Source organism: Chiloscyllium punctatum, chromosome 39, assembly GCF_047496795.1.
Source record: "Chiloscyllium punctatum isolate Juve2018m chromosome 39, sChiPun1.3, whole genome shotgun sequence".
Taxonomy (NCBI): domain Eukaryota; kingdom Metazoa; phylum Chordata; class Chondrichthyes; order Orectolobiformes; family Hemiscylliidae; genus Chiloscyllium; species Chiloscyllium punctatum.
In genome coordinates this window covers 70,001,591-70,027,678 of record NC_092777.1, presented here as the reverse complement: position 1 = coordinate 70,027,678, position 26,088 = coordinate 70,001,591, and the positions used below count along the sequence as shown (strand labels likewise).

Below are 26,088 nucleotides of genomic sequence, written 5' to 3'. Positions count from 1 at the left end.
GTGAGGGGAGCGTTGTGTCTGGAGAGTGTGAGGGGAGTCGTGTGTCTGGAGTGTGTGAGGGGAGTCGTGTGTCTGGAGTGTGTGAGGGGGGCCGTGTGTCTGGAGAGTGTGAGGGGAGTCGTGTGTGTGGAGTGTGTGAGGGGAGCCGTGTGTCTGGAGTGTCTGAGGGGAGCGTTGTGTCTGGAGAGTGTGAGGGGAGTCGTGTGTCTGGACTGTGTGAGGGGAGTCGTGTGTCTGGAGTGTGTGAGGGGAGTCGTGTGTCTGGAGTGTGTGAGGGGAGTCGTGTGTCTGGAGAGTGTGAGGGGAGCCGTGTGTCTGGGGAGTGTGAGGGGAGCCGTGTGTCTGGAGAGTGTGAGGGGAGTCGTGTGTCTCGAGTGTGTGAGGGGAGCCGTGTGTCTGGAGAGTGTGAGGGGAGTCGTCTGTCTGGAGTGTGTGAGGGGAGTCGTGTGTCTGGAGAGTGTGAGGGGAGCGGTGTGTCTGGAGAGTGTGAGGGGAGTCGTCTGTCTGGAGTGTGTGAGGGGAGCGGTGTGTCTGGAGAGTGTGAGCGGAGTCGTGTGTCTGGAGAGTGTGAGGGGAGTTGTGTGTCTGGACTGTGTGAGGGGAGCCGTGTGTCTGGAGAGTGTGAGGGTAGCCGTGTGTCTGGAGAGTGTGAGGGGAGCCGTGTGTCTGGAGTGTGTGAGGGAGGCCGTGTGTCTGGAGAGTGTGAGGGGAGCCGTGTGTCTGGAGTGTGTGAGGGAGGCCGTGTGTCTGGAGTGTGTGAGGGGAGTCGTGTGTCTGGAGAGTGTGAGGGAGGCCGTGTGTCTGGAGTGTGTGAGGGAGGCCGTGTGTCTGGAGTGTGTGAGGGAGGCCGTGTGTCTGGAGAGTGTGCGGGGAGCCGTGTGTCTGGAGAGTGTGAGGGGAGTCGTGTGTCTGGAGAGTGTGAGGGGAGTCGTGTGTCTGGAGTGTGTGAGGGGAGTCGTGTGTCTGGAGAGTGTGAGGGGAGTCGTGTGTCTGGGGAGTGTGAGGGGAGTCGTGTGTCTGGAGAGTGTGAGGGGAGTCGTGTGTCCGGAGAGTGTGAGGGGAGTCGTGTGTCTGGAGTGTGTGAGGGGAGCCGTGTGTCTGGAGAGTGTGAGGGGAGTCGTGTGTCCGGAGAGTGTGAGGGGAGTCGTGTGTCTGGGGAGTGTGAGGGGAGCGGTGTGTCTGGAGTGTGTGAGGGGAGCCGTGTTCTGGGGAGTATGAGGGGAGCCGTGTGTCTGGAGAGTGTGAGGGGAGTCGTGTGTCTGGAGAGTGTGAGGGGAGCGGTGTGTCAGGAGTGTGTGAGGGGAGTCGTGTGTCTGGAGAGTGTGAGGGGAGTCGTGTGTCTGGAGAGTGTGATGGGGGCCGTGTGTCTGGAGAGTGTGAGGGGAGCCGTGTTCTGGGGAGTATGAGGGGAGCCGTGTGTCTGGGGAGTGTGAGGGGGGCCGTGTGTCTGGAGAGTGTGAGGGGGGCCGTGTGTCTGGAGAGTGTGAGGGGAGCCGTGTTCTGGGGAGTATGAGGGGAGCCGTGTGTCTGGGGAGTGTGAGGGGGGCCGTGTGTCTGGAGTATGTGAGGGGAGCCGTGTGTCTGGAGAGTGTGAGGGGAGTCGTGTGTCTGGAGTGTGTGAGGGGAGCCGTGTGTCTGGAGAGTGTGAGGGGAGTCGTGTGTCTGGAGTGTGTGAGGGGAGTCGTGTGTCTGGAGAGTGTGAGGGGAGTCGTGTGTCTGGAGAGTGTGAGGGGAGTCGTGTGTCTGGACTGTGTGAGGGGAGTCGTGTGTCTGGACTGTGTGAGGGGAGTCGTGTGTCTGGAGAGTGTGAGGGGAGTCGTGTGTCTGGACTGTGTGAGGGGAGTCGTGTGTCTGGAGTGTGTGAGGGGAGTCGTGTGTCTGGAGAGTGTGAGGGGGGCCGTGTGTCTGGAGTGTGTGAGGGGAGTGGTGTGTCTGGAGAGTGTGAGGGGAGTCGTGTGTCTGGAGTGTGTGAGGGGAGTCGTGTGTCTGGAGAGTGTGAGGGGAGTCGTGTGTCTGGAGTGTGTGAGGGGAGCCGTGTGTCTGGAGAGTGTTAGGGGAGTCGTGTGTCTGGAGTGTGTGAGGGGAGCGGTGTGTCTGGAGAGTGTGAGGGGAGTCGTGTGTCTGGAGTGTGTGAGGGGAGCGGTGTGTCTGGAGAGTGTGAGGGGAGTCGTGTGTCTGGAGAGTGTGAGGGGCGTTGTGTGTGTGGACAGTGTGAGGGGGGCCGTGTGTCTGGAGAGTGTGAGGGGAGTCGTGTGTCTGGAGAGTGTGAGGGGAGTCGTGTGTGTGGAGAGTGTGAGGGGGGTCGTGTGTCTGGAGTGTGTGAGGGGAGCCGTGTGTCTGGAGTGTGTGAAGGGAGTCGTGTGTCTGGAGTGTGTGAGGGGAGTCGTGTGTCTGCAGAGTGTGAGGGGAGTCGTGTGTCTGGAGTGTGTGAGGGGGGCCGTGTGTCTGGAGTGTGTGAGGGGAGTCGTGTGTCTGGAGTGTGTGCGGGGGGCCGTGTGTCTGGGGAGTGTGAGGGGAGTCGTGTGTCTGGAGAGTGTGAGTGGAGTCGTGTGTCTGGAGTGTGTGAGGGGAGTCGTGTGTCTGGGGAGTGTGAGGGGAGTCGTGTGTCTGGGGAGTGTGAGGGGAGTCGCGTGTCTGGAGTGTGTGCGGGGGGCCGTGTGTCTGGAGAGTGTGAGGGGAGTCGTGTGTCTGGAGTGTGTGAGGGGAGTCGTGTGTCTGGAGTGTGTGAGGGGAGTCGTGTGTCTGGAGTGTGTGCGGGGGGCCGTGTGTCTGGAGAGTGTGAGGGGAGTCGTGTGTCTGGAGAGTGTGAGGGGAGTCGTGTGTCTGGAGTGTGTGCGGGGAGCGGTGTGTCTGGAGAGTGTGAGGGGAGTCGTGTGTCTGGAGTGTGTGAGGGGAGTCGTGTGTCTGGAGAGTGTGAGGGGAGTCGTGTGTCTGGAGAGTGTGAGGGGAGTCGTGTGTCTGGAGTGTGTGCGGGGAGCGGTGTGTCTGGAGAGTGTGAGGGGAGTCGTGTGTCTGGAGTGTGTGCGGGGAGCGGTGTGTCTGGAGAGTGTGAGGGGAGTCGTGTGTCTGGAGAGTGTGAGTGGAGTCGTGTGTCTGGAGTGTGTGAGGGGAGTCGTGTGTCTGGGGAGTGTGAGGGGAGTCGCGTGTCTGGAGTGTGTGAGGGGAGCGGTGTGTCTGGAGTGTGTGAGGGGAGTCTTGTGTCTGGAGTGTGTGAGGGGAGTCGTGTGTCTGGGGAGTGTGAGGGGAGTCGCGTGTCTGGAGTGTGTGAGGGGAGTCTTGTGTCTGGAGAGTGTGAGGGGAGTCTTGTGTCTGGAGAGTATGAGGGGAGCCGTGTGTCTGGAGAGTGTGAGGGGAGCGGTGTGTCTGGAGAGTGTGAGGGGAGCCGTGTGTCTGGAGTGTGTGAGGGGAGTCGTGTGTCTGGAGAGTGTGAGGGGAGTCGTGTGTCTGGAGAGTGTGAGGGGAGCGGTGTGTCTGGAGTGTGTGAGGGGAGTCGTGTGTCTGGAGTGTGTGAGGGGAGCCGTGTGTCTGGAGTGTGTGAGGGGAGTCGTGTGTCTGGAGTGTGTAAGGGGAGCGGTGTGTCTGGAGAGTGTGAGGGGAGCCGTGTGTCTGGAGAGTGTGAGGGGAGTCGTGTGTCTGGAGAGTGTGAGGGGAGTCGTGTGTCTGGAGTGTGTGAGGGGGGCCGTGTGTCTGGAGAGTGTGAGGGGAGTCGTGTGTCTGGAGTGTGTGAGGGGAGTCGTGTGTCTGGAGTGTGTGAGGGGAGCCGTGTGTCTGGAGTGTGTGAGGGGAGCGGTGTGTCTGGAGTGTGTGAGGGGAGTCGTGTGTCTGGAGTGTGTGAGGGGAGCGGTGTGTCTGGAGAGTGTGAAGGGAGTCGTGTGTCTGGAGTGTGTGAGGGGAGTCGTGTGTCTGGAGAGTGTGAGGGGAGCGGTGTGTCTGGAGTGTGTGAGGGGTGTCGTGTGTCTGGAGAGTGTGAGGGGAGCGGTGTGTCTGGAGTGTGTGAGGGGAGCGGTGTGTCTGGAGAGTGTGAGGGGAGTCGTGTGTCTGGAGTGTGTGAGGGGAGTCGTGTGTCTGGAGAGTGTGAGGGGAGCGGTGTGTCTGGAGTGTGTGAGGGGAGCGGTGTGTCTGGAGAGTGTGAGGGGAGTCGTGTGTCTGGAGTGTGTGAGGGGAGTCGTGTGTCTGGAGAGTGTGAGGGGAGTCGTGTGTCTGGAGAGTGTGAGGGGAGTCGTGTGTCTGGAGTGTGTGCGGGGAGCGGTGTGTCTGGAGAGTGTGAGGGGAGTCGTGGTTCTGGAGTGTGTGCGGGGAGCGGTGTGTCTGGAGAGTGTGAGGGGAGTCGTGTGTCTGGAGTGTGTGCGGGGAGCGGTGTGTCTGGAGTGTGTGAGGGGAGTCGTGTGTCTGGAGTGTGTGAGGGGAGTCGTGTGTCTGGGGAGTGTGAGGGGAGTCGCGTGTCTGGAGTGTGTGAGGGGAGTCTTGTGTCTGGAGTGTGTGAGGGGAGTCGTGTGTCTGGAGTGTGTGCGGGGAGCGGTGTGTCTGGAGAGTGTGAGGGGAGTCGTGTGTCTGGAGTGTGTGAGGGGAGTCGTGTGTCTGGAGAGTGTGAGGGGAGTCGTGTGTCTGGAGTGTGTGAGGGGAGTCGTGTGTCTGGGGAGTGTGAGGGGAGTCGCGTGTCTGGAGTGTGTGAGGGGAGCGGTGTGTCTGGAGTGTGTGAGGGGAGTCTTGTGTCTGGAGTGTGTGAGGGGAGTCGTGTGTCTGGGGAGTGTGAGGGGAGTCGCGTGTCTGGAGTGTGTGAGGGGAGTCTTGTGTCTGGAGAGTGTGAGGGGAGTCTTGTGTCTGGAGAGTATGAGGGGAGCCGTGTGTCTGGAGAGTGTGAGGGGAGCCGTGTGTCTGGAGTGTGTGAGGGGAGTCGTGTGTCTGGAGTGTGTGAGGGGAGCGGGGTGTCTGGAGAGTGTGAGGGGAGCCGTGTGTCTGGAGTGTGTGAGGGGAGTCGTGTGTCTGGAGAGTGTGAGGGGAGTCGTGTGTCTGGAGAGTGTGAGGGGAGCGGTGTGTCTGGAGTGTGTGAGGGGAGTCGTGTGTCTGGAGTGTGTGAGGGGAGCCGTGTGTCTGGAGTGTGTGAGGGGAGTCGTGTGTCTGGAGTGTGTAAGGGGAGCGGTGTGTCTGGAGAGTGTGAGGGGAGCCGTGTGTCTGGAGAGTGTGAGGGGAGTCGTGTGTCTGGAGAGTGTGAGGGGAGTCGTGTGTCTGGAGTGTGTGAGGGGGGCCGTGTGTCTGGAGAGTGTGAGGGGAGTCGTGTGTCTGGAGTGTGTGAGGGGAGTCGTGTGTCTGGAGAGTGTGAGGGGAGTCGTGTGTCTGGAGTGTGTGAGGGGAGCCGTGTGTCTGGAGTGTGTGAGGGGAGTCGTGTGTCTGGAGTGTGTGAGGGGAGCCGTGTGTCTGAAGTGTGTGAGGGGAGCGGTGTGTCTGGAGAGTGTGAGGGGATCCGTGTGTCTGGAGAGTGTGAGGGGAGTCGTGTGTCTGGAGAGTGTGAAGGGAGTCGTGTGTCTGGAGTGTGTGAGGGGAGTCGTGTGTCTGGAGTGTGTGAGGGGAGCGGTGTGTCTGGAGTGTGTGAGGGGTGTCGTGTGTCTGGAGAGTGTGAGGGGAGCGGTGTGTCTGGAGTGTGTGAGGGGAGTCGTGTGTCTGGAGTGTGTGAGGGGAGCGGTGTGTCTGGAGAGTGTGAGGGGAGTCGTGTGTCTGGAGCGTGTGAGGGGAGTCGTGTGTCTGGAGAGTGTGAGGGGAGTCGTGTGTCTGGAGTGTGTGAGGGGAGCGGTGTGTCTGGAGAGTGTGAGGGGAGTCGTGTGTCTGGCGTGTGTGCGGGGAGCGGTGTGTCTGGAGAGTGTGAGGGGAGTCGTGTGTCTCGAGTGTGTGAGGGGAGCTGTGTGTCTGGAGAGTGTGAGGGGAGTCGTGTGTCTCGAGTGTGTGAGGGGAGTCGTGTGTCTGGAGAGTGTGAGGGGGGCCATGTGTCTGGAGAGTGTGAGGGGAGCCGTGTGTCTGGAGAGTGTGAGTGGAGTCGTGTGTCTGGAGAGTGTGAGGGGAGCCGTGTGTCTGGAGTGTGTGAGGGGAGTCGTGTGTCTGGAGAGTGTGAGGGGAGTCGTGTGTCTGGAGAGTGTGAGGGGAGTCGTGTGTCTGGAGAGTGTGAGGGGAGTCGTGTGTCTGGAGAGTGTGAGGGGAGTCGTGTGTCTGGACAGTGTGAGGGGAGCCGTGTGTCTGGAGAGTGTGAGGGGAGTCGTGTGTCTGGAGTGTGTGAGGGGAGTCGTGTGTCTGGAGAGTGTGAGGGGAGTCGTGTGTCTGGAGTGTGTGAGGGGAGCGGTGTGTCTGGAGAGTGTGAGGGGAGTCGTGTGTCTGGAGAGTGTGAGGGGAGTCGTGTGTCTGGAGTGTGTGAGGGGAGCGGTGTGTCTGGAGAGTGTGAGGGGAGCCGTGTGTCTGGAGAGTGTGCGTCGAGCCGTGTGTCTGGAGAGTGTGAGTGGAGTCGTGTGTCTGGAGTGTGTGAGGGGAGCGGTGTGTCTGGAGAGTGTGAGTGGAGTCGTGTGTCTGGAGTGTGTGAGGGGAGTCGTGTGTCTGGAGAGTGTGAGGGAGGCCGTGTGTCTGGAGAGTGTGAGGGGAGTCGTGTGTCTGGAGTGTGTGAGGGAGGCCGTGTGTCTGGAGTGTGTGAGCGGAGCGGTGTGTCTGGGGAGTGTGAGGGGAGCGGTGTGTCTGGAGAGTGTGAGGGGAGTCGTGTGTCTGGAGTGTGTGAGGGGAGTCGTGTGTCTGGAGTGTGTGAGGGAGGCCGTGTGTCTGGAGTGTGTGAGCGGAGCGGTGTGTCTGGGGAGTGTGAGGGGAGCGGTGTGTCTGGAGAGTGTGAGGGGAGTCGTGTGTCTGGAGTGTGTGAGGGGAGTCGTGTGTCTGGAGAGTGTGAGGGAGGCCGTGTGTCTGGAGAGTGTGAGGGAGGCCGTGTGTCTGGAGTGTGTGAGGGGAGTCGTGTGTCTGGAGTGTGTGAGGGGAGTCGTGTGTCTGGAGTGTGTGAGGGGAGTCGTGTGTCTGGAGTGTGTGAGGGGAGTCGTGTGTCTGGAGTGTGTGAGGGGAGTCGTGTGTCTGGAGTGTGTGAGGGGGGCCGTGTGTCTGGAGAGTGTGAGGGGAACCCGTGTGTCTGGAGTGTGTGAGGGGAGTCGTGTGTCTGGAGTGTGTGAGGGGAGTCGTGTGTCTGGAGTGTGTGAGGGGGGCCGTGTGTCTGGAGAGTGTGAGGGGAGTCGTGTGTCTGGAGTGTGTGAGGGGAGCCGTGTGTCTGGAGAGTGTGAGGGGAGCCGTGTGTCTGGAGTGTGTGAGGGGAGCCGTGTGTCTGGAGTGTGTGAGGGGAGCGGTGTGTCTGGAGAGTGTGCGGGGAGTCGTGTGTCTGGAGAGTGTGAGGGGAGCGGTGTGTCTGGAGAGTGTGAGGGGAGTCGTGTGTCTGGAGTGTGTGAGGGGAGTCGTGTGTCTGGAGAGTGTGAGGGGAGCCGTGTGTCTGGAGTGTGTGAGGGGAGCGGTGTGTCTGGAGAGTGTGAGGGGAGCGGTGTGTCTGGAGAGTGTGAGGGGAGTCGTGTGTCTGGAGTGTGTGAGGGGAGTCGTGTGTCTGGAGAGTGTGAGGGGGGTCGTGTGTCTGGAGAGTGTGAGGGGAGTCGTGTGTCTGGAGTGTGTGAGGGGAGTCGTGTGTCTGGAGAGTGTGAGGGGGGTCGTGTCTCTGGAGAGTGTGAGGGGAGTCGTGTGTCTGGAGAGTGTGAGGGGTGTCGTGTGTCTGGACAGTGTGAGGGGAGCCGTGTGTCTGGAGAGTGTGAGGGGAGTCGTGTGTCTGGAGTGTGTGAGGGGAGTCGTGTGTCTGGAGAGTGTGAGTGGAGTCGTGTGTCTGGAGTGTGTGAGGGGAGTCGTGTGTCTGGAGTGTGTGAGGGAGGCCGTGTGTCTGGAGAGTGTGAGGGAGGCCGTGTGTCTGGAGTGTGTGAGGGGAGTCGTGTGTCTGGAGTGTGTGACGGGAGTCGTGTGTCTGGAGTGTGTGAGGGGAGCCGTGTGTCTGGAGAGTGTGAGGGGAGTCGTGTGTCTGGAGTGTGTGAGGGGAGCCGTGTGTCTGGAGTGTGTGAGGGGAGCGGTGTGTCTTGAGAGTGTGAGGGGAGCCGTGTTCTGGGGAGTATGAGGCAGCCGTGTGTCTGGAGTGTGTGAGGGGAGCCGTGTTCTGGGGAGTATGAGGCAGCCGTGTGTCTGGAGAGTGTGAGGGGAGTCGTGTGTCTGGAGAGTGTGAGGGGAGCGGTGTGTCTGGAGAGTGTGATGGGAGTCGTGTGTCTGGAGAGTGTGATGGGAGTCGTGTGTCTGCAGTGTGTGAGGGGAGCCGTGTGTCTGGAGAGTGTGAGGGGGGCCGTGTGTCTGGAGAGTGTGAGGGGGGCCGTGTGTCTGGGCAGTGTGAGGGGGGCCGTGTTCTGGGGAGTATGAGGGGAGTCGTGTGTCTGGAGAGTGTGAGGGGAGCCGTGTTCTGGGGAGTATGAGGGGAGCCGTGTGTCTGGGGAGTGTGAGGGGGGCCGTGTGTCTGGAGAGTGTGAGGGGGGCCGTGTGTCTGGAGAGTGTGAGGGGAGCCGTGTTCTGGGGAGTATGAGGGGAGCGGTGTGTCTGGAGTGTGTGAGGGGAGTGGTGTGTCTGGAGAGTGTGAGGGGAGCCGTGTGTCTGGAGAGTGTGAGGGGAGTCGTGTGTCTGGACTGTGTGAGGGGAGTCGTGTGTCTGGAGTGTGTGAGGGGAGCCGTGTGTCTGGAGTGTGTGAGGGGAGTGGTGTGTCGGGAGAGTGTGAGGGGAGCCGTGTGTCTGGAGAGTGTGAGGGGAGTCGTGTGTCTGGAGAGTGTGAGGGGAGTCGTGTGTCTGGAGTGTGTGAGGGGAGCCGTGTGTCTGGAGTGTGTGAGGGGAGCGGTGTGTCTGGAGAGTGTGAGGGGAGCGGTGTGTCTGGAGAGTGTGAGGGGAGCCGTGTGTCTGGAGAGTGTGAGGGGAGTCGTGTGTCTGGACTGTGTGAGGGGAGTCGTGTGTCTGGAGTGTGTGAGGGGAGTCGTGTGTCTGGAGTGTGTGAGGGGAGTCGTGTGTCTGGAGTGTGTGAGGGGAGTGGTGTGTCTGGAGTGTGTGAGGGGAGCGGTGTGTCTGGAGAGTGTGAGGGGAGTCGTGTGTCTGGAGAGTGTGAGGGGAGTCGTGTGTCTGGAGTGTGTGAGGGGAGCGGTGTGTCTGGAGAGTGTGAGGGGAGCGGTGTGTCTGGAGAGTGTGAGGGGAGTCGTGTGTCTGGAGAGTGTGAGGGGAGCCGTGTGTCTGGAGAGTGTGAGGGGAGTCGTGTGTCTGGACTGTGTGAGGGGAGTCGTGTGTCTGGAGTGTGTGAGGGGAGTCGTGTGTCTGGAGTGTGTGAGGGGAGTGGTGTGTCTGGAGAGTGTGAGGGGAGTCGTGTGTCTGGAGTGTGTGAGGGGAGCCGTGTGTCTGGAGAGTGTGAGGGGAGTCGTGTGTCTGGAGTGTGTGAGGGGAGTCGTGTGTCTGGAGTGTGTGAGGGGAGCGGTGTGTCTGGAAAGTGTGAGGGGAGTCGTGTGTCTGGAGTGTGTGAGGGGAGCCGTGTGTCTGGAGAGTGTGAGGGGAGTCGTGTGTCTGGAGTGTGTGAGGGGAGTCGTGTGTCTGGAGTGTGTGAGGGGAGCGGTGTGTCTGGAAAGTGTGAGGGGAGTCGTGTGTCTGGAGAGTGTGAGGGGCGTCGTGTGTGTGGAGAGTGTGAGGGGAGTCGTGTGTCTGGAGAGTGTGAGGGGAGTCGTGTGTGTGGAGAGTGTGAGGGGAGTCGTGTGTCTGGAGAGTGTGAGGGGAGTCGTGTGTCTGGAGAGTGTGAGGGGAGTCGTGTGTCTGGAGTGTGTGAGGGGAGCGGTGTGTCTGGAGTGTGTGAGGGGAGTCGTGTGTCTGGAGAGTGTGAGGGGCGTCGTGTGTGTGGAGAGTGTGAGGGTGGCCGTGTGTCTGGAGAGTGTGAGGGGAGTCGTGTGTGTGGAGAGTGTGAGGGGGGCCGTGTGTCTGGAGAGTGTGAGGGGAGTCGTGTGTCTGGAGTGTGTGAGGGGAGTCGTGTGTCTGCAGAGTATGAGGGGAGTCGTGTGTCTGGAGTGTGTGAGGGGGGCCGTGTGTCTGGAGTGTGTGAGGGGGGCCGTGTGTCTGGAGTGTGTGAGGGGGGCCGTGTGTCTGGGGAGTGTGAGGGGAGTCGTGTGTCTGGAGTGTGTGAGGGGAGTCGTATGTCTGGAGTGTGTGAGGGGAGCGGTGTGTCTGGAAAGTGTGAGGGGAGTCGTGTGTCCGGAGAGTGTGAGGGGAGTCGTGTGTCTGGAGAGTGTGAGGGGAGCCGCGTGTCTGGAGTGTGTGAGGGGAGCGGTGTGTCTGGAGTGTGTGAGGGGAGTCTTGTGTCTGGAGAGTATGAGGGGAGCCGTGTGTCTGGAGAGTGTGAGGGGAGCGGTGTGTCTGGAGTGTGTGAGGGGAGTCGTGTGTCTGGAGAGTGTGAGGGGAGTCGTGTGTCTGGAGTGTGTGAGGGGAGTCGTGTGTCTGGAGAGTGTGAGGGGAGTGGTGTGTCTGGTGAGTGTGAGGGGGGCCATGTGTCTGGGGAGTGTTAGGGGGGCCGTGTGTCTGGAGAGTGTGAGGGGAGTCGTGTGTCTGGAGAGTGTGAGGGGAGCGGTGTGTCCGGAGAGTGTGAGGGGAGTCGTGTGTTTGGAGTGTGTGAGGGGAGCCGTGTGTCTGGGGAGTGTGAGGGGAGTCGTGTGTCTGGGGAGTGTGAGGGGAGTCGTGTGTCTGGGGAGTGTGAGGGGAGTCGTGTGTCTGGAGTGTGTGAGGGGAGTTGTGTATCTGGGGAGTGTGAGGGGAGTCGTGTGTCTGGGGAGTGTTAGGGGGGCCGTGTGTCTGGAGAGTGTGAGGGGAGTCGTGTGTCTGGAGAGTGTGAGGGGAGCGGTGTGTCCGGAGAGTGTGAGGGGAGTCGTGTGTTTGGAGTGTGTGAGGGGAGCCGTGTGTCTGGGGAGTGTGAGGGGGGCCGTGTGTCTGGAGAGTGTGAGGGGAGTCGTGTGTCTGGAGTGTGTGAGGGGAGCGGTGTGTCTGGAGAGTGTGAGGGGAGTCGTGTGTCTGGAGAGTGTGAGGGGAGTCGTGCGTCTGGAGAGTGTGAGGGGAGCGGTGTGTCTGGAGAGTGTGAGGGGAGCCGTGTGTCTGGAGAGTGTGAGGGGAGCCGTGTGTCTGGAGTGTGTGAGGGGAGTCGTGTGTCTGGAGTGTGTGAGGGGAGCCGTGTGTCTGGAGAGTGTGAGGGGAGTCGTGTGTCTGGAGAGTGTGAGGGGAGTCGTGCGTCTGGAGAGTGTGAGGGGAGCGGTGTGTCTGGAGAGTGTGAGGGGAGCCGTGTGTCTGGATTGTGTGAGGGGAGTCGTGTGTCTGGAGAGTGTGAGGGGAGTCGTGCGTCTGGAGAGTGTGAGGGGAGTCGCGTGTCTGGAGTGTGTGAGGGGAGTCGTGTGTCTCGAGAGTGTGAGGGGGGCCTTGTGTCTGGGGAGTGTGAGGGGAGTCGTGTGTCTGGAGTGTGTGAGGGGAGTCGTGTGTCTGGGGAGTGTGAGGGGAGTCGTGTGTCTGGAGAGTGTGAGGGGAGTCGTGTGTCTGGGGAGTGTGAGGGGAGTCGTGTGTCTGGAGTGTGTGAGGGGAGTCGTGTGTCTCGAGAGTGTGAGGGGGGCCGTGTGTCTGGAGAGTGTGAGGGGAGTCGTGCGTCTGGAGAGTGTGAGGGGAGCGGTGTGTCTGGAGAGTGTGAGGGGAGTCGCGTGTCTGGAGTGTGTGAGGGGAGTCGTGTGTCTGGGGAGTGTGAGGGGAGTCGTGCGTCTGGAGAGTGTGAGGGGAGCGGTGTGTCTGGAGAGTGTGAGGGGAGTCGCGTGTCTGGAGTGTGTGAGGGGAGCCGTGTGTCTGGGGAGTGTGAGGGGAGTCGTGCGTCTGGAGAGTGTGAGGGGAGTCGTGTGTCTGGAGTGTGTGAGGGGAGCGGTGTGTCTGGAGAGTGTGAGGGGAGTCGCGTGTCTGGAGTGTGTGAGGGAGGCCGTGTGTCTGGAGAGTGTGAGGGGAGTCGTGTGTCTGGAGAGTGTGAGGGGAGTCGTGTGACTGGAGAGTGTGAGGGGAGTCGTGCGTCTGGAGAGTGTGAGGGGAGCGGTGTGTCTGGAGAGTGTGAGGGGAGTCGCGTGTCTGGAGTGTGTGAGGGAGGCCGTGTGTCTGGAGAGTGTGAGGGGAGCCGTGTGTCTGGATTGTGTGAGGGGAGTCGCGTGTCTGGAGTGTGTGAGGGGAGTCGTGTGTCTGGTGAGTGTGAGGGGGGCCTTGTGTCTGGGGAGTGTGAGGGGAGTCGTGTGTCTGGAGAGTGTGAGGGGGGCCTTGTGTCTGGGGAGTGTGAGGGCAGTCGTGTGTCTGGAGTGTGTGAGGGGAGTCGTGTGTCTGGAGTGTGTGAGGGGAGTCGTGTGTCTGGAGTGTGTGAGGGGAGCCGTGTGTCTGGAGTGTGTGAGGGGAGCGGTGTGTCTGGAGTGTGTGAGGGGATTCGTGTGTCTGGAGAGTGCGAGGGGTGTCGTGTGTCTGGAGTGTGTGAGGGGAGTCGTGTGTCTGGAGTGTGTGAGGGGAGTCGTGTGTCTGGAGTGTGTGAGGGGAGTCGTGTGTCTGGGGAGTGTGAGGGGGGCCGTGTGTCTGCAGAGTATGAGGGGAGTCGTGTGTCTGGAGTGTGTGAGGGGAGTCGTGTGTCTCGAGAGTGTGAGGGGAGTCGTGTGTCTGGAGTGTGTGAGGGGAGTCGTGTGTCTGGAGTGTGTGAGGGGAGTCGTGTGTCTCGAGAGTGTGAGGGGGGCCTTGTGTCTGGGGAGTGTGAGGCGAGTCGTGTGTCTGGAGAGTGTGAGGGGAGTCGTGTGTCTTGAGTGTGTGAGGGGAGTCGTGTGTCTGGAGTGTGTGAGGGGAGTCGTGTGTCTGGAGAGTGTGAGGGGAGTCGTGTGTCTGGAGAGTGTGAGGGGAGTCGTGTGTCTGGAGTGTGTGCGGGGAGCGGTGTGTCTGGAGAGTGTGAGGGGAGTCGTGTGTCTGGAGTGTGTGAGGGGAGTCGTGTGTCTGGAGAGTGTGAGGGGAGTCGTGTGTCTGGAGAGTGTGAGGGGAGTCGTGTGTCTGGAGAGTGTGAGGGGAGTCGTGTGTCTGGAGAGTGTGAGGGGAGTCGTGTGTCTGGAGTGTGTGCGGGGAGCGGTGTGTCTGGAGAGTGTGAGGGGAGTCGTGTGTCTGGAGTGTGTGCGGGGAGCGGTGTGTCTGGAGAGTGTGAGGGGAGTCGTGTGTCTGGAGAGTGTGAGTGGAGTCGTGTGTCTGGAGTGTGTGAGGGGAGTCGTGTGTCTGGGGAGTGTGAGGGGAGTCGCGTGTCTGGAGTGTGTGAGGGGAGCGGTGTGTCTGGAGTGTGTGAGGGGAGTCTTGTGTCTGGAGAGTATGAGGGGAGCCGTGTGTCTGGAGAGTGTGAGGGGAGCCGTGTGTCTGGAGTGTGTGAGGGGAGTCGTGTGTCTGGAGAGTGTGAGGGGAGTCGTGTGTCTGGAGTGTGTGAGGGGAGTCGTGTGTCTGGAGAGTGTGAGGGGAGTGGTGTGTCTGGTGAGTGTGAGGGGGGCCATGTGTCTGGGGAGTGTTAGGGGGGCCGTGTGTCTGGAGAGTGTGAGGGGAGTCGTGTGTCTGGAGAGTGTGAGGGGAGCGGTGTGTCCGGAGAGTGTGAGGGGAGTCGTGTGTTTGGAGTGTGTGAGGGGAGCCGTGTGTCTGGGGAGTGTGAGGGGAGTCGTGTGTCTGGGGAGTGTGAGGGGAGTCGTGTGTCTGGGGAGTGTGAGGGGAGTCGTGTGTCTGGAGTGTGTGAGGGGAGTTGTGTATCTGGGGAGTGTGAGGGGAGTCGTGTGTCTGGGGAGTGTTAGGGGGGCCGTGTGTCTGGAGAGTGTGAGGGGAGTCGTGTGTCTGGAGAGTGTGAGGGGAGCGGTGTGTCCGGAGAGTGTGAGGGGAGTCGTGTGTTTGGAGTGTGTGAGGGGAGCCGTGTGTCTGGGGAGTGTGAGGGGGGCCGTGTGTCTGGAGAGTGTGAGGGGAGTCGTGTGTCTGGAGAGTGTGAGGGGAGTCGTGTGTCTGGAGAGTGTGAGGGGAGTCGTGTGTCTGGAGTGTGTGAGGGGAGTCGTGCGTCTGGAGAGTGTGAGGGGAGCGGTGTGTCTGGAGAGTGTGAGGGGAGCCGTGTGTCTGGAGAGTGTGAGGGGAGCCGTGTGTCTGGATTGTGTGAGGGGAGTCGCGTGTCTGGAGTGTGTGAGGGGAGTGGTGTGTCTGGTGAGTGTGAGGGGAGTCGTGTGTCTGGAGTGTGTGAGGGGAGTCGTGTGTCTGGAGTGTGTGAGGGGAGTCGTGTGTCTGGAGTGTGTGAGGGGAGTCGTGTGTCTGGTGAGTGTGAGGGGAGTCGTGTGTCTGGAGTGTGTGAGGGGAGTCGTGTGTCTGGGGAGTGTGAGGGGAGTCGTGTGTCTGGAGTGTGTGAGGGGAGTCGTGTGTCTGGGGAGTGTGAGGGAGCCGTGTGTCTGGAGAGTGTGAGGGGGGCCGTGTGTCTGGGGAGTGTGAGGGAGCCGTGTGTCTGGAGTGTGTGAGGGGAGTCGTGTGTCTGGAGTGTGTGAGGGGAGTCGTGTGTCTGGAGAGTGTGAGGGGAGTCGTGTGTCTGGAGAGTGTGAGGGGAGTCGTGTGTCTGGAGTGTGTGAGGGGAGTCGTGTGTCTGGAGTGTGTGAGGGGAGCGGTGTGTCTGGAGAGTGTGAGGGGAGTCGTGTGTCTGGAGTGTGTGAGGGGAGTCGTGTGTCTGGAGTGTGTGAGGGGAGTCGTGTGTCTGGAGTGTGTGAGGGGAGTCGTGTGTCTGGAGAGTGTGAGGGGAGCGGTGTGTCTGGAGAGTGTGAGGGGAGTCGTGTGTCTGGAGTGTGTGAGGGGAGCGGTGTGCCTGGAGAGTGTGAGGGGAGTCGTGTGTCTGGAGAGTGTGAGGGGAGTCGCGTGTCTGGAGTGTGTGAGGGGAGTCGTGTGTCTGGAGTGTGTGAGGGGAGTCGTGTGTCTGGGGAGTGTGAGGGGAGTCGTGTGTCTGGAGAGTGTGAGGGGGGTCGTGTGTCTGGGGAGTGTGAGGGGAGTCGTGTGTCTGGAGTGTGTGAGGGGAGTCGTGTGTCTCGAGAGTGTGAGGGGAGTCGTGTGTCTGGAGTGTGTGAGGGGAGTCGTGTGTCTGGGGAGTGTGAGGGGAGTCGTGTGTCTGGAGTGTGTGAGGGGAGTCGTGTGTCTCGAGAGTGTGAGGGGGGCCTTGTGTCTGGGGAGTGTGAGGGGAGTCGTGTGTCTGGAGTGTGTCAGGGGGGCCGTGTGTCTGGAGTGTGTGAGGGGAGCGGTGTGTCTGGGGAGTGTGAGGGGAGTCGTGTGTCTGGAGAGTGTGAGGGGAGTCGTGTGTCTGGAGTGTGTGAGGGGAGTCGTGTGTCTGGGGAGTGTGAGGGGAGCCGTGTGTCTGGAGTGTGTGAGGGGAGTCGTGTGTCTGGGGAGTGTGAGGGGAGCCGTGTGTCTGGAGTGTGTGAGGGGAGTCGTGTGTCTGGAGAGTGTGAGGGGAGTCGTGTGTCTGGAGTGTGTGAGCGGAGCGGTGTGTCTGGGGAGTGTGAGCGGAGTCGTGTGTCTGGTGAGTGTGAGAGGGGCCTTGTGTCTGGAGTGTGTGAGGGGAGTCGTGTGTCTGGAGAGTGTGAGGGGAGTCGTGTGTCTGGTGAGTGTGAGGGGAGTCGTGTGTCTGGAGAGTGTGAGGGGAGTCGTGTGTCTGGAGTGTGTGAGGGGAGCGGTGTGTCTGGAGAGTGTGAGGGGAGTCGTGTGTCTGGAGTGTGTGAGGGGAGCGGTGTGTCTGGAGAGTGTGAGGGGAGTCGTGTGTCTGGAGTGTGTGAGGGGAGTCGTGTGTCTGGAGAGTGTGAGGGGAGTCGTGTGTCTGGAGAGTGTGAGGGGAGTCGTGTGTCTGGAGTGTGTGAGGGGAGCGGTGTGTCTGGAGAGTGTGAGGGGAGTCGTGTGTCTGGAGAGTGTGTGGGGAGTCGTGTGTCTGGAGAGTGTGAGGGGAGACGTGTGTCTGGAGAGTGTGAGGGGAGACGCGTGTCTGGAGTGTGTGAGGGGAGTCGTGTGTCTGGAGAGTGTGAGGGGAGTCGTGTGTCTGGAGAGTGTGAGGGGAGACGCGTGTCTGGAGAGTGTGAGGGGAGACGCGTGTCTGGAGAGTGTGAGGGGAGACGCGTGTCTGGAGAGTGTGAGGGGAGACGCGTGTCTGGAGTGTGTGAGGGGAGTCGTGTGTCTGGAGAGTGTGAGGGGAGTCGTGTGTCTGGAGAGTGTGAGGGGAGTCGTGTGTCTGGAGTGTGTGAGGGGAGCGGTGTGTCTGGAGAGTGTGAGGGGAGTCGTGTGTCTGGAGAGTGTGTGGGGAGTCGTGTGTCTGGAGAGTGTGAGGGGAGACGCGTGTCTGGAGAGTGTGAGGGGAGACGCGTGTCTGGAGTGTGTGAGGGGAGTCGTGTGTCTGGAGAGTGTGCGGGGAGCCGTGTGTCTGGAGAGTGTGAGGGGAGTCGTGTGTCTGGAGAGTGTGAGGGGGGCCGTGTGTCTGGTGAGTGTGAGGGGAGACGCGTGTCTGGAGTGTGTGAGGGGAGTCATGTGTCTGGAGAGTGTGAGGGGGGCCGTGTGTCTGGAGAGTGTGAGGGGAGTCGTGTGTCTGGAGAGTGTGAGGGGAGCCGTGTGTCTGGAGAGTGTGAGGGGAGTCGTGTGTCTGGAGTGTGTGAGGGGAGCGGTGTGTCTGGAGAGTGTGAGGGGAGTCGTGTGTCTGGAGAGTGTGTGGGGAGTCGTGTGTCTGGAGAGTGTGAGGGGAGACGCGTGTCTGGAGAGTGTGAGGGGAGACGCGTGTCTGGAGTGTGTGAGGGGAGTCGTGTGTCTGGAGAGTGTGCGGGGAGCCGTGTGTCTGGAGAGTGTGAGGGGAGTCGTGTGTCTGGAGAGTGTGAGGGGGGCCGTGTGTCTGGTGAGTGTGAGGGGAGACGCGTGTCTGGAGTGTGTGAGGGGAGTCATGTGTCTGGAGAGTGTGAGGGGGGCCGTGTGTCTGGAGAGTGTGAGGGGAGTCGTGTGTCTGGAGAGTGTGAGGGGTGCCGTGTGTCTGGAGAGTGTGAGGGGAGTCGTGTGTCTGGAGTGTGTGAGGGGAGCGGTGTGTCTGGAGAGTGTGAGGGGAGTCGTGTGTCTGGAGTGTGTGAGGGGAGTCGTGTGTCTGGAGAGTGTGAGGGGAGTCGTGTGTCTGGAGAGTGTGAGGGGAGTCGTGTGTCTGGAGTGTGTGAGGGGAGCGGTGTGTCTGGAGAGTGTGAGGGGAGTCGTGTGTCTGGAGAGTGTGTGGGGAGTCGTGTGTCTGGAGAGTGTGAGGGGAGACGCGTGTCTGGAGAGTGTGAGGGGAGACGTGTGTCTGGAGAGTGTGAGGGGAGACGTGTGTCTGGAGAGTGTGAGGGGAGCGGTGTGTCTGGAGAGTGTGAGGGGAGTCGTGTGTCTGGAGAGTGTGAGGGGAGTCGTGTGTCTGGAGTGTGTGAGGGGAGCGGTGTGTCTGGAGAGTGTGAGGGGAGTCGTGTGTCTGGAGTGTGTGAGGGGAGTCGTGTGTCTGGAGAGTGTGAGGGGAGTCGTGTGTCTGGAGTGTGTGAGGGGAGACGCGTGTCTGGAGTGTGTGAGGGGGGCCATGAGTCTGGGGAGTGTGAGGTGGGCCGTGTGTCTGGTGAGTGTGAGGGGACCGTGTGTCTGGAGAGTGTGAGGGGAGCGGTGTGTCTGGAGAGTGTGAGGGGGCCGTGTGTCTGGAGTGTGTGAGGGGAGTCGTGTGTCTGGAGTGTGTGAGGGGTGTCGTGTGTCTGGAGTGTGTGAGGGGAGTCGTGTGTCTGGAGTGTGTGAGGGGAGTCGTGTGTCTGGAGTGTGTGAGGGGAGTTGTGTGTCTGGAGTGTGTGAGGGGAGTCGTGTGTCTGGAGTGTGTGAGGGGAGCGGTGTGTCTGGAGAGTGTGAGAGGAGTCGTGTGTCTGGAGTGTGTGAGGGGAGTCGTGTGTCTGGAGAGTGTGAGGGGTGTCGTGTGTCTGGAGTGTGTGAGGGGAGTCGTGTGTCTGGAGAGTGTGAGGGGAGTCGTGTGTCTGGAGTGTGTGAGGGGAGTCGTGTGTCTGGAGTGTGTGAGGGGAGTCGTGTGTCTGGAGTGTGTGAGTGGAGTCGTGTGTCTGGAGTGTGTGAGGGGAGTCGTGTGTCTGGAGTGTGTGAGGGGAGTCGTGTGTCTGGAGAGTGTGAGGGGGGCCGTGTGTCTGGAGAGTGTGAGGGGAGTCGTGTGTCTGGAGAGTGTGAGGGGAGTCGTGTGTCTGGAGAGTGTGAGGGGGGCCGTGTGTCTGGAGAGTGTGAGGGGAGTCGTGTGTCTCGAGAGTGTGAGGGGAGTCGTGTGTCTGGAGTGTGTGAGGGGAGTCGCGTGTCTGGAGTGTGTGAGGGGAGCCGTGTGTCTGGAGTGTGTGAGGGGAGTCGCGTGTCTGGAGTGTGTGAGGGGAGTCGTGTGTCTGGAGAGTGTGAGGGGAGTCGTGTGTCTGGAGTGTGTGAGGGGAGCCGTGTGTCTGGAGAGTGTGAGGGGAGCCGTGTGTCTGGAGTGTGTGAGGGGAGCCGTGTGTCTGGAGTGTGTGAGGGGAGTCGCGTGTCTGGAGTGTGTGAGGGGAGTCGTGTGTCTGGAGTGTGTGAGGGGAGCGGTGTGTCTGGAGAGTGTGAGGGGAGTCGTGTGTCTGGAGAGTGTGAGGGGGGCCGTGTGTCTGGAGAGTGTGAGGGGAGTCGTGTGTCTGGAGAGTGTGAGGGGAGTCTTGTGACTGGAGAGTGTGAGGGGAGCCGTGTGTCTGGAGTGTGTGAGGGGAACCGTGTGTCTGGAGTGTGTGAGTGGAGTCGTGTGTCTGGAGAGTGTGAGGGGAGTCGTGTGTCTGGAGTGTGTGAGGGGAGTGGTGTGTCTGGAGAGTGTGAGGGGAGTCGTGTGTCTGGAGTGTGTGAGTGGAGTCGTGTGTCTGGAGAGTGTGAGGGGAGTCGTGTGTCTGGAGTGTGTGAGGGGAGTCGTGTGTCTGGAGAGTGTGAGGGGAGTCGTGTGTCTGGAGAGTGTGAGGGGTGCCGTGTGTCTGGAGAGTGTGAGGGGAGTCGTGTGTCTGGAGTGTGTGAGTGGAGTCGTGTGTCTGGAGTGTGTGAGTGGAGTCGTGTGTCTGGAGTGTGTGAGTGGAGTCGTGTGTCTGGAGTGTGTGAGGGGGGCCGTGTGTCTGGGGAGTGTGAGGGGAGCCATGTGTCTGGAGAGTGTGAGGGGAGTCGTGTGTCTGGAGTGTGTGAGGGGAGCGGTGTGTCTGGAGAGTGTGAGGGGAGCGGTGTGTCTGGAGTGTGTGAGGGGAGCCGTGTGTCTGGAGTGTGTGAGGGGAGCCGTGTGTCTGGAGAGTGTGAGGGGAGTCGTGTGTCTGGAGAGTGTGAGGGGAGTCGTGTGTCTGGAGTGTGTGAGGGGAGTCGTGTGTCTGGAGTGTGTGAGTGGAGTCGTGTGTCTGGAGAGTGTGAGGGGAGTCGTGTGTCTGGAGAGTGTGAGTGGAGTCGTGTGTCTGGAGTGTGTGAGTGGAGTCGTGTGTCTGGAGTGTGTGAGGGGGGCCGTGTGTCTGGGGAGTGTGAGGGGAGCCATGTGTCTGGAGAGTGTGAGGGGAGTCGTGTGTCTGGAGTGTGTGAGGGGAGTCGTGTGTCTGGAGAGTGTGAGGGGAGTCGTGTGTCTGGAGAGTGTGCGGGGAGCGGTGTGTCTGGAGAGTGTGAGGGGAGTCGTGCGTCTGGGGAGTGTGAGGGGAGTCGTGTGTCTGGAGAGTGTGAGGGGAGTCGTGTGTCTGGAGTGTGTGAGGTGAGTCGTGTGTCTGGAGAGTGTGAGGGGAGTCGTGTGTCTGGAGTGTGTGAGGGGAGTCGTGTGTCTGGAGTGTGTGCGGGGAGCGGTGTGTCTGGAGAGTGTGAGGGGAGTCGTGCGTCTGGGGAGTGTGAGGGGAGTTGTGTGTCTGGAGTGTGTGAGGGGGGCGTGTGTCTGGAGAGTGTGAGGGGGGCCGTGTGTCTGGAGTGTGTGAGGGGAGCCGTGTGTCTGGGGAGTATGAGGGGAGTCGTGTGTCTGGAGTGTGTGAGGGGAGTCGTGTGTCTGGAGAGTGTGAGGTGAGTCGTGTGTCTGGAGAGTGTGAGGGGAGTCGTGTGTCTGGAGTGTGTGAGGGGAGCCGTGTGTCTGGAGAGTGTGAGGGGAGCCGTGTGTCTGGAGTGTGTGAGGGGAGCCGTGTGTCTGGGGAGTGTGAGGGGAGCCGTGTGTCTGGAGAGTGTGAGGGGAGCCGTGTGTCTGGGGAGTGTGAGGGGAGCCGTGTGTCTGGAGTGTGTGAGGGGAGTCGTGTGTCTGGAGAGTGTGAGGGGGGCCGTGTGTCTGGAGTGTGTGAGGGGAGCCGTGTGTCTGGAGTGTGTGAGGGGAGCCGTGTGTCTGGAGAGTGTGAGGGGAGTCGTGTGTCTGGAGAGTGTGAGGGGAGTCGTGTGTCTGGAGTGTGTGAGGGGAGTCGTGTGTCTGGAGTGTGTGAGGGGAGTCGTGTGTCTGGAGAGTGTGAGGGGAGCCGTGTGTCTGGAGAGTGTGAGGGGAGTCGTGTGTCTGCAGAGTGTGAGGGGAGTTGTGTGTCTGGAGAGTGTGAGGGGAGCGGTGTGTCTGGAGAGTGTGAGGGGAGTCGTGTGTCTGGAGAGTGTGAGGGGGGCCGTGTGTCTGGAGTGTGTGAGGGGAGTCGTGTGTCTGGAGTGTGTGAGGGGAGTCGTGTGTCTGGAGAGTGTGAGGGGGGCCGTGTGTCTGGAGTGTGTGAGGGGAGTCGTGTGTCTGGAGAGTGTGAGGGGAGTCGTGTGTCTGGAGTGTGTGAGGGGAGTCGTGTGTCTGGAGTGTGTGAGGGGGCCGTGTGTCTGGAGTGTGTGAGGGGAGTCGTGTGTCTGGAGAGTGTGAGGGGAGTCGTGTGTCTGGAGTGTGTGAGGGGAGTCGTGTGTCTGGAGTGTGTGAGGGGAGTCGTGTGTCTGGAGTGTGTGAGGGGGCCGTGTGTCTGGAGTGTGTGAGGGGAGTCGTGTGTCTGGAGAGTGTGAGGGGAGTCGTGTGTCTGGAGTGTGTGAGGGGAGTCGTGTGTCTGGAGAGTGTGAGGGGAGCGGTGTGTCTGGAGTGTGTGAGGGGAGCCGTGTGTCTGGAGTGTGTGAGGGGAGTCGTGTGTCTGGAGAGTGTGAGGGGAGTCGTGTGTCTGGAGTGTGTGAGGGGAGTCGTGTGTCTGGAGTGTGTGAGGGGGGTCGTGTGTCTGGAGTGTGTGAGGGGAGCCCTGTGTCTGGAGTGTGTGAGGGGGGTCGTGTGTCTGGAGAGTGTGAGGGGAGTCGTGTTTCTGGAGTGTGTGAGGGGAGTCGTGTGTCTGGAGAGCGTGAGGGGAGTCGTGTGTCTGGAGTGTGTGAGGGGAGTCGTGTGTCTGGAGAGCGTGAGGGGAGTCGTGTGTCTGGAGTGTGTGAGGGGAGCCCTGTGTCTGGAGTGTGTGAGGGGGGTCGTGTGTCTGGAGTGTGTGAGGGGAGCCCTGTGTCTGGAGTGTGTGAGGGGGGTCGTGTGTCTGGAGTGTGTGAGGGGAGCCCTGTGTCTGGAGTGTGTGAGGGGGGTCGTGTGTCTGGAGAGTGTGAGGGGAGTCGTGTTTCTGGAGTGTGTGAGGGGAGTCGTGTGTCTGGAGAGCGTGAGGGGAGTCGTGTGTCTGGAGAGTGTGAGAGGAGCGGTGTGTCTGGAGAGTGTGAGGGGAGTCGTGTGTCTGGAGAGTGTGAGGGGAGTCGTGTGTCTGGAGTGTGTGAGGGGAGTCGTGTGTCTGGAGTGTGTGAGGGGAGTCGTGTGTCTGGAGTGTGTGAGGGGAGTCGTGTGTCTGGAGAGTGTGAGGGGAGTCGTGTGTCTGGAGTGTGTGAGGGGGGCCGTGTGTCTGGAGTGTGTGAGGGGAGTCGTGTGTCTGGAGTGTGTGAGGGGAGTCGTGTGTCTGGAGTGTGTGAGGGGGGCCGTGTGTCTGGAGTGTGTGAGGGGAGTCGTGTGTCTGGAGTGTGTGAGGGGAGTCGTGTGTCTGGAGTGTGTGAGGGAGCCGTGTGTCTGGAGAGTGTGAGGGGAGTCGTGTGTCTGGAGTGTGTGAGGGGAGTCGTGTGTCTGGAGTGTGTGAGGGGAGTCGTGTGTCTGGAGAGTGTGAGGGGAGCCGTGTGTCTGGAGAGTGTGAGGGGAGTCGTGTGTCTGGAGAGTGTGAGGGGAGTCGTGTGTCTGGAGTGTGTGAGGGGAGTCGTGTGTCTGGAGTGTGTGAGGGGGGCCATGTGTCTGGAGTGTCAGTCTCTCAGTGCCAGGGAACAATGGTCTCAGTGTTAAGAGTCTCTCAGTCAAACACAGCTCCTCACCCCGAGAACGGGATAACCCATGATTCTGCTCAGTTCCTACAAATGTCGGATCAATCGTTTGATGAGTCCTGGAAGAGAAGGATCATCACTGATCCCAGCAACCCCGAGATTTCCAGTTCATCAGCCTGACCCCCCCAACGTGCCTATAAAGTTTTCCTTTCACTGAACATAAGTTGCTGGTGAAACGTTGGAAAGGCAAGTTAACCCCGTGTTGGAGTTTAGCTCGTCCTGTTTTTACTTCACTCCCTGCTTTAGCTTCATGCTTCATGTTTCTTGTTCACATTATGCTGTATCTTCGTGCTTCGTGATCCTGGTTAACTCAGACCTGTCTCTCAGGGTTTCATGTTTCTCATTAACTCACTGCTGTATCTTCGTGCTTCATGTTTCCAGTTAATTTGTTATATCTCAGCATTTACTATCTCAAGTTAATGCAGTGTTGTGTCTTTCTACTAAACTCATTGCTGTAGATTAGTGGTTACTGTTTGTTGTTAACTTAAAGCTGTGTCTCAGTAGTTAGTTTAACTGATTAACTCACTGTACCTTTGTGCTTGTGTTTCTCCTTAACTAGCTGTTTTATCTCAGTGTTTAGTGTTTGTAGTTAGCTCACAGCTAAAAGTTAGTGTTCACTCTTGTCAGTTCCCTCATTGCTGTTTCTCAGTACTCAGAGTTTCCAGTTAATTAACGATTGCGTGTTAGTGTGTCATATTTCTATCGATTTCACTGCTGTCTTGTCCTCGTGAACTTTCTGGTGTACATTAGGACATTGCTGCTGTACCGTCAGTCTTTGGGTTTCTGTGGAACTTGCCGCCATATCCATCAGGTTTCCCTCAGGGCTGTGACCTGGTGCTCCGTGTTTCTAGATAATTTACTGCTCTATGGTCAACCTTAACGCTCAGTATTTCTAGTTAACTCCCTGGTGTGTGTGTGTGTGTGGCTGTGTGTGTGTGTGGGTGTGTGTGTGTGGGTGTGGGGCTGTGTGTGTGAGTGTGTGTCTGTCTGTGAGAGTGTGTGCATGTGTGTGGGTGTGTATCTATCTGTGTGTGAGTATGTGTCTGTGTGTGCGTCTGTGTATGGGTGTGTGCTTGAGTGTGTGTGTGAGTGTGTGTGTCTGTGTGTGTGAATGTGTCTGTGTGTGTGAGTGTGTGTGTGTGTAGGTGTGTCTGTGTGTGGTAAGTTTGGGTGAGTGTGTGAGTGTGAAAGTGTGTGTGTGAGTGTGTGCGTGTGTGTGGGTGTGTATCTATCTGTGTGTGTGGGTATGTGTCTGTGTGTGCGTCTATGTATGGGTGTGTGCTTGAGTGTGTGTGTGAGTGTGTGTGTCTGTGTGTGTGAATGTGTCTGTGTGTGGTAAGTTTGGGTGAGTGTGTGTGTGTGAAAGTGTGTGTGTGAGTGTGTGTGTGGGTGTGTGTCTGTCTGTGTGAGTGTGTGTAGGTGTGTGTGTGTGAGTGTGTGCATGCGTGTGGGTGTGTATCTATCTGTGTGTGTGGGTATGTGTCTGTGTGTGCGTCTGTGTGTGGGTGTGTGCTTGAGTGTGTGTGTGCATGTGTGTGTGAGGGTGTGTGTCTGTGTGTGTGAATGTGTCTGTGTGTGTGAATGTGTCTGTGTGTGTGAGTGTGTGTGTGTGTAGGTGTGGCTGTGTAAGTTTGGGTGAGTGTGTGTAAGTGTGTGTGGGAGTGTGCGTGTGAGTGTGCGTGTGTGTGTGTGTCTATGTGGGTGTGTGTCTGTCTCTGTGTGTAGGTGTGTGTGTCCATCTGTGTGTGTGTGGGTGTGTGTGGGTGTGGGTGTGTGTATGAGTGCATCTATGTGTGTGTCTGTGTGTGAGTGTATGCGTGTGTGTGGGTGTGTGTCTGTGTGAGTGTGTGTGGGTGTGTGTCTGTCTGTGTGTGAGTGGGTGTGTGTCTGTGTGTGTCTATGTGTGTGAATGTGTATGGGTAAGTGTGTGTGTGTCTGTGTGTGTGTCTGTGTGTGAGTGTGTGTGTCTGTGTGAGTGTGAGTGTGTGTATCTGTGTGTATGTATGTGTGTGTGTGGGCATGTGTCTGTGTGTCGGTGTCTGCGTGTCAGTGTGTGTGTGTCTATGTGTGTGTGTCTGTGTGTGTGGGTGTGTGTGTGTCTGTGTGTGCGTCTGTGTCTGTATGTGTCTGTGTGTGAGCGTGTATGAGTGTATGTGTGTGTCTGTGTGTGTGTCTGTGTGAGTGTGTTTGTGTTTGTGTGTGTCTGTGTGTATGTATGTCTGTGTGTATGTGTGTGTCTGTGTGTGAGTGTATGTGTGTCTGGGTGTGTGTGTCTGTGTGTATGTATGTCTGTGTGTATGTGTGTGTCTCTGTGTGAGTGTATGTGTGTCTGTGTGTGTGTATGTGTGAGTGTGTGTGTATCTGTGTGTGTCTCTATGTATGTGTGTGTGTGAGAGTGTGTGTGTGGGTGTGGGTGTCTGTGTGTGTGGGCATGTGACTGTGTGTCAGTGTGTGTGTGCCTGTGTGTCTGTATGTGTTTGTGAGTGTGTGTGTCTGTGTGTATGTGTGTGAGTGTATGTGTGTGAGCATGTGTGTCTGTGTGTGTGAGTGTGTGGGTGTGGGTGTCTGTGTGTGTGGGCGTGTGACTGTGTGTCTATGTGTGTGTCTGTGTGAGTGTCTGTGTGTCTGTGTGTGAGTGTGTGTGTGTCTGTGTGTGAGTGTGTCTGTGTGTATGTATGTGTGTGTGTGAGAGTGTGGGTGTGGGTGTCTGTGTGTGTGGGCATGTGACTGTGTGTCAGTGTGTGTGTGTGTGTGTCTGTGTGTGCGTGTATCTGTGTGTGTGTGTGTGTGGGTGTGGGTGTCTGTGTGTGTAGGCGTGTGACTGTGTGTCTATGTGTGTGTGTCTGTGTGTCATTGTGTGTGTGAGTGTGTGTGTCTGTGTGAGTGTCTGTGTGTCTGTGTGTGAGGGTGTGTGTGAGTGTGACTGTGTGTGTCTGTGTGTGTGTGTCTATGTGTGTGTGAGTGTGTGTGTATCTGTGTGTGTGTGTCTGTGTATGTATGTGTGTGTGTGAGAGTGTGTGTGTGTGGGTGTCTGTGTGTGTGGGCATGTGACTGTGTGTCTGTGTGTGTGTATCTGTGTGTGTGTATGTGTGTGTGTGTGAGTGTGTGTGTCTGTGTGTGTGGCTGTGTCTGTGTGTGTGTGTGTGTGTGTGTGAGTGTGTGTGTCTGTGTGTGTGTGTATCTGTGTGTGTGTGTGTGTTGGTGTGGGTGTCTGTGTGTGTAGGCGTGTGACTGTGTGTCTATGTGTGTGTGTCTGTGTGTCATTGTGTGTGTGAGTGTGTGTGTCTGTGTGAGTGTCTGTGTGTCTGTGTGTGAGTGTGTGTGTGAGTGTGACTGTGTGTGTCTGTGTCTGTGTGTCTATGTGTGTGTGAGTGTGTGTGTATCTGTGTGTGTGTGTCTGTGTATGTATGTGTGTGTGTGAGAGTGTGTGTGTGTGGGTGTCTGTGTGTGTGGGCATGTGACTGTGTGTCTGTGTGTGTGTGTGTGTATCTGTGTGTGTGTATGTGTGTGTGTGAGTGTGTGTGTCTGTGTGTGTGGCTGTGTCTGTGTGTGAGTGTGTGTGTCCGTGTGTGTGAGTGTGTGTGTGTCTGTGTGTGTGTGAGAGTGTGGGTGTCTGTGTGTGTGGGCATGTGATTGTGTGTCTGTGTGTGGGTGTGGGTATCTGTGTGTGGG

At 59.2% G+C, this 26,088-nt stretch overlaps 1 protein-coding gene across 3 annotated transcripts in view; it reads left to right on the top strand.

The window, feature by feature from the left end:
• The window catches only part of LOC140464193 (rab11 family-interacting protein 4-like), a 262,017-nt gene that overhangs the window by 182,487 nt on the left and 53,442 nt on the right, over positions 1–26,088 (top strand). Inside the window, exon 1 of one of the 3 annotated variants that reach the window (XM_072559042.1) lies at positions 22,349–22,602. The exons of the other annotated variants lie outside the window; for them this stretch is intronic. The gene's annotated coding sequence lies outside the window, so the exon portion shown is untranslated. Of the gene's footprint in view, positions 1–22,348; positions 22,603–26,088 lie in introns of those variants that run through there. 3 annotated transcript variants of the gene reach the window in all.